Raw genomic sequence first — 6228 nt, 5'->3', positions numbered from 1 at the left:
AAAATTAATTTATTTTTGTTTAGATCAAGTTAACCGGGTACATGTTACCATGGAAACAAAAAACAAACGTCTGATTAAATGTAAATTTATTTAATAAGCGTTTAAAGCTATCTTTCGGAAGATTAATGAGGCCAAACTATCGATAATATACTAATGATAACCGAAGCGAAAATTTCAACAAATGTGTCGTCGGGATAATATACAAAGTGAACGTAAATTATGAAACATTAAGCAAAGTCTATACAAATGAAATTTAAAAAATCCGGGGACATGTGAAACTTAATTTGGAAAAGCTCACATTATAAGTTAAAAATATGTTAATGAACTCTCATGAATGTCGTAAATATGAGATCAAACGAGTTGCGTAAAATTAAAGTATGAATTAAAAAAAGTTTTTATAAGTTACCCCATCATTTCCTTTAGCAAATATATTTCTCCCTTTTTAAATATTTTCTGTAAAACGGTATTTTTCTCGTATTGTTTTATCTATTATTGTCTCTAACAAAAAGTAAAAATACCAAGTGATAAATTCCAAGTATGGCTGCTGGTAGACTTTAGTTGTATTTTTAATACATTTCGACAATGGTGCATTTAAGAGAAACTCGAAATAATCGAGATGAAGCGTGAATAGTTTAACGATAAGTACCCTAATTACTATTACGAGATCAACCAACCCTAAGATACATAGCAAATTTAGGACCTTGAGTCATGTTAGAGATTATTCTAAACGAGGCCGACCGCCAGTCTCAAAATAATCAAAATTTTAACTTTTATTAACATTGGATAAGGGAGGGGATAAAGGAAAATATTTTTATCAAATCGTCAGATTGCAATGTAGCAGAACAAACCGCGTTCATACAAATTTTAGTTGGTGTAAGAACTTAATCAGAACGATTTTTGCCGAAGAGTGGAATTTTGTGAAACAGTAATGAACGATGTAAGCAAGTGCAGATTTCGAGGTGTGCTAACCTCAGGCACCTCCAGGACCGGTTTCGACCTGGGAATCCATCTATTGCGTCATATATGACAGCAGGGCCAGCGGCGAAGGGTCCCGCGTGTGGGGCGTGTCCGGTATAATACCGGAAGTTGGTATACATACATCGTTGAGTTCAGAAAAAAAAGGCTTACAATTTGCTGTTAAACAGACATAGTCGTATTTGAAAAAAACAAAGTTGATGATGGTTTCTTGGGGGCAAAATGTCGAAGCATGAAACTAATAAGCATGAAGTTTATTTCTATTAAAGGATAGTCAATTAAATTGCATTTGGAGATTTTCATCTTTAATTTGAACAAAACAATAAACGACTTACTGTAGATCAAATATTGTATAGTTTATAATAAAAACATTTTCACATTTTGTATAATTAACGAGTCTTCGTTCTGGCGCAAACAAAAATTATAAGAATCTAAACAGTCTGAGCTCTAATACAAAGTTTGATCAAATGATTTAAAAAAAGATGTGTAAATGGGAGCAGTTTGTGAACCACCTATAGAAAATGTACCAAACCTTATATTAATATTATCAGTTCAACGCATAATTTGCTAAAATTCCTTTCTATTTGCGAATATATTTGTTTGTACGGCACCAAAAATATTTTTATATGTAAAGCGTTACAATAAATGAGGACTATAAAGCATTCAAGAACAGTTTATCAACAGTAACAAGGTGTCCAATTAATCCAACCTAAGTGTCATTTAAAATATCTCATTAATCATCTCCGAGAATTTACACATTTTACACTATGTTTGAGTACCGACATAGCTAATTTTTTTAACAAAAATAACGTATTTATCTGGCCTGCTAATATCTGGTACTGCCTTGCCTTATATGATAAAAGATGTAAATAACAATTGTACAATAATTACGTTAGGACATACAACATAAAACATCTGCCGAACATTCATGTGTGTTTACACCAATGAGAATCCCTCAGTCTGCTGAATGGCTTGCATTAGTTTATATTTTAGGCGTTCTTTGGTTTTATACCTGGGCAAATCGAGGAGATTGAAACACGTATGGGCCACAGGAAGGAATTTGTCATCATTGGTTGGTTGTATGGTAATCTAGAAATTAAAGTAATTTATATATCTTGGCAATTAGTGTCCTATTAAGGGCACTTACTACTGCTTATTACCACTATCTATGACACCACTCAAATGAAGAACCAGGAAAATTTTGATTAAAAAACATTATATGATTTTAATAAATACACATTTATAAGGAAATAGCAAATTTTGGCACAATTTATTATTTTTTATTATTCTGGGGTGAGCATCTATTTCATCCCAGAATGTGTTTTCTACTATTTGAAGTGCCAAGTTATAATCTTATATATAGTTATGAAAACCTGAACTTTTGTATAAGCTTGTTTATATTTTCGCAGGTGTAGATTATTTTTGTAGTTTTGTTACAACACAAAATACAAATAGAAACAAAAATAAATAATTTATTTCAAATCACAAATGACAAGCACATAACAAAAAAATACCTTTTTGTTAACATACGTTTTTAAGAATCGATTTAAAAGGAGTTACCTTATTTTCAGAATAAATCATGTATAAAGTAGCATTCAAATCCGAAAATAGTCGAATGTTTTCGAAAGGGTTAGTTTTTCAGTTAATTTTAATGCCTTAATTCTACTTCTCCATAAACTATTGGATTGAAAGTAATGCAATAACACTTAATTCCAAAACAGCTAAAGCTAGGCATGTGTAACTCGAGGAGTTGGCGCATTGATGCCGGAACCACCATACGATAAATAAATAACGATAAAATAATATATTGACTCATACGATAAATGTGTTGGTATATCACAGAAGACTGTTTGATACGTGATCACGTGTAATGCTGTCGAATAGCAATGCCGTCTTTCCTCCCATACCAGTCTCGTCAGTCTGTCATCTCGTAGTCTATGGACATGCCCGTGTCATCTTAGGCGCTGGGAGCTAGGACTTAATTTCTTTGGCAAGATCCCCGGCGCCAAAAATATGATTAATCTCGACGTTTCTCCTGATGCAATACTTGTTGATCTTAGGGTCGTTGTGGCGACCAAAAAGTTCTTAGTCATTGTCCATGTCTCGCATCCATAAGCCGATTTTTGGTCTTATAATGCTTTTATAGACTCTCACTTTTGAGGTTCTTGAGATGCTTTTGGAATTGAAAAGTTGTTTAAAGAGAACAGACATCGATTTGCGGCTTGAATCACGCCTTTTCTTTTCTCTGTGACATCATTATCGGCTGTAAGTGTAGCTCATAGATATTTGAAACGCTCCACTCGTTCAAAAAAGTGTCAAGTTGTTACATTCTGCCCTATTCTATTGATTGAAGAAATGAAGATACCTTTTACTGTTGGTATGGAGTCTCCAATGATGTCAATGGCATCTGCATATGCTAACAATAATTTCCGGACTCATGCAGTCAAGGATTCCTTTTTGAAATTCTGCCGGCCCTCTAGTAGCTTTCTCTAGGATGATATTGAAGAGTATGGATGACAAGGCATCTCCCTGTTTTAATCCGCTACGTATTTCAAAACGATCTGCGAGCCTGTTATTTATTCGCACTCTGGGTTTTCCGTTTTGACGTTCTTCGTCATCTGGATGAATTTTCTTGTGCTTGCGAATTCGGCCATTGCATTCCACACTTCAGATCTTTCTATTCTGTCGCATGCTGTCCGAAAATCCATGAATAGATTATGGACAATACGGTTGAACTCCCATCCTTTCTCTAGTACACTGCCTGTGCAAAAAGTTGGTCCATAGTGAATCTAAATTTCCTGAAACCCGCCTGATATTCCTCCAGGACGCCTTCTGAGTATGGGGTTAGTCTATCCACAACAATATTGGCCATGAATTTGTATGCCGTATTGGTAAGTGAGATTCCTTTGTAGATTGAGCACTTTGACTTGTCAGCTTTTTTCTGGATTGGTACTGATGTCTTTTTACCATTTTTTTGGTATCGTCCCCTCTTTTCATATCCAAAAAAATAGTTGGTGTAATTGTCTGTATAACGATTCACCTCCGTACTAACGGTACGTTATCCGAACCAGGAAGGAACCTTTGAGCCTTTGTTCAATAATTATCAGCTTTTCAAAGTGGTTTTTCCATGTTTCCAACTGTTCGCTTTTCAACATCGGGACCGACATGGTCTGAAATGTTCCTTTTTTTGTTTTTATTACCCTAGAAAATTACCTAGAAGCTGGTTTAGACCTGTCCCTTTCCCTCATCTCGTATTTTCGACGTTCATATTCTTGTTTACTTACGAAAGTTTGCATATTTTTCTCGGTTTTCAGGTTTAATCGTGCTGAATCATGGCTTTTTCAAATGTTTCTCTTTCTTGCAGTTTTTGTTGACTCAGGAGTTGAATTCTCCTCAATAAACCATGATTTAGTCGTTTTCTTTTTGGGTATCCTGATGGCTTTTTCTGTTGTCTTAATACCGTTTGTTCAATATAGTTCCACAAACCTTCAACATCCGATGTGCGATTTTCATTCTCAATGAGTTTCGGCTCTAAGGCTAGACCTTCCGGCTAAGGAAATGAACCCCAACAGAAAATTGTGGTCCTCCAAGTCTTGAGAGTGGTTAGTTATGGAAACTGCACGAACTATGACATACGCCGGTTACGTTGTTTTAATGAATGGAATAAACGTCGCAACGTATTTTCTTATTGTAAAGCCTAGAGTAAAGATCCGAATATTTGGATGATTTGATAGGTATTGGAAATCGTTTAATTAACACAGTTAGCAATTATTTCGTGCTGAAAAAAATTATTTTGTAACATGTGTAGGTAGGGTATTCGGGTATTAACAGAACTGATACCGAACCGAGGTAAATAAGAATTCATCAATAAATAAGTATTTTGAGTAGGAAATAGTTTTGGTTATTGAATTCTAGTTATCGCTCGCGCGTCGTTCCCTGCCGGTAGTGTCTGGCACTAGTACTTGCGCGCGGCCTTCACGAACTTGCAATCCGAAGTTCGCCATCCTGAATGAGGTTAAATGTGATGATTGTTGCAACCAGAGTTGGTGCTGCCAAGAGTGAGTTGGTGGATGAGCTCCGCCACAGGCGTTATTTAAGTTGCGGCGCAGTGAGACGAGACTTTTTTCCAGTATATTCATAATAAAGTAGTACGTCTATTTTAATAATTAGTAGTTTTTTTCAAGGAAACTCAAATAACCATGTAGTAAATAATATTATCGTTTCAATAAAGAAAGAATATGTATCATTTCAATTTCAAATATTTAAAAAAAATTCACACGAAATATTTTAATTTTTCTTTTGAAGATCTCAATATTGGAATGTTTTACACAACCTGTATTTTTCCAAATCATTAATTTTCAAATATTCTGCTGTTTTACTTTTAATTCTACAATCATGAATTTTAATAATATTTCGTCAGGCCGCTATTAACTAAAGGTACGGGTCCACTGGATACTTTTGTATCACAACAATGTTGCGCAACATGCTGGAAAGACGTGTTTCCTTTCGACAGGGCAAATTAAACGTGTCTCGCAACAAAATTCGTGCTGCGGCGATACATCACTTGCGCGAGAGCCTTTTAAGTGGACACATATTTTTTTCTTGTTGCGCTTGTGTTTCGTACGAAACAAACGTGGCTTGTTTCTCAGGATTTGTTGCGGCAAAAAATGCATAATGGAGAAGTGGTTAAGGGCTGAAACTTTGAAATTAATTGCGAAATATGAAGCGAGACCTGAATTGTGGGATAAAAAAATGCTCCTGGACTAATTGCTTTCCACATATGTGTGTCTTTTCTTATCTTAGGAGAAATTAATTTCAGTATACAGGGTGATTCACGACTTTTTTTGCGTCCTTTTGTTCACATTTTTTTGTGAAAGTAATTAATTTCTTTTGGTGTATTTGGATTAGCTTACAGAAGAAGAACCTCAATTATTGTAAATTAAATTAAAGTAAAAAAATAAATAAATTTTCTTTTTTTTTCTAAAAAGTTCTTAACTCGTCAGCCATCCCTATTTTAACTTGAACTTGCACTTGGAGCCTTCACAGAAAAACGTCAACAAAAGGACACAAAAAAATTATAAAAAAATTAATAGAAAATCACCCAGAAGCCGTACATAGACTTATATTTGTGCAAATAACTCTAAAACGAAAACAGATACGAGAAAACTGCAAGAGATCAGGAAATTCTTAAATTGAACAAGAAATGCAAAAATGTGTTCGGTCGAAGTCAGTGGCGCACCACAAAAAAGTTCA

General features: G+C 34.7%; 1 protein-coding gene across 1 annotated transcript in view; it reads right to left on the bottom strand.

Annotated features, from left to right (window-relative positions):
* LOC109541235 (probable E3 ubiquitin-protein ligase HERC4) overlaps positions 1-6228 on the bottom strand; it is a gene marked incomplete at its 3' end in the record, with an annotated part of 482710 nt that overhangs the window by 445971 nt on the left and 30511 nt on the right.

The sequence above is a fragment of the Dendroctonus ponderosae genome, unplaced genomic scaffold (genome assembly GCF_020466585.1).
Source record: "Dendroctonus ponderosae isolate FM_Combo_2020 unplaced genomic scaffold, Dpon_F_20191213v2 Dpon_F_20191213_1, whole genome shotgun sequence".
In the NCBI taxonomy this organism is placed as follows: domain Eukaryota; kingdom Metazoa; phylum Arthropoda; class Insecta; order Coleoptera; family Curculionidae; genus Dendroctonus; species Dendroctonus ponderosae.
Note: the sequence above shows the minus strand (reverse complement) of the source record. Positions and strands in the feature narration are given on the sequence as shown.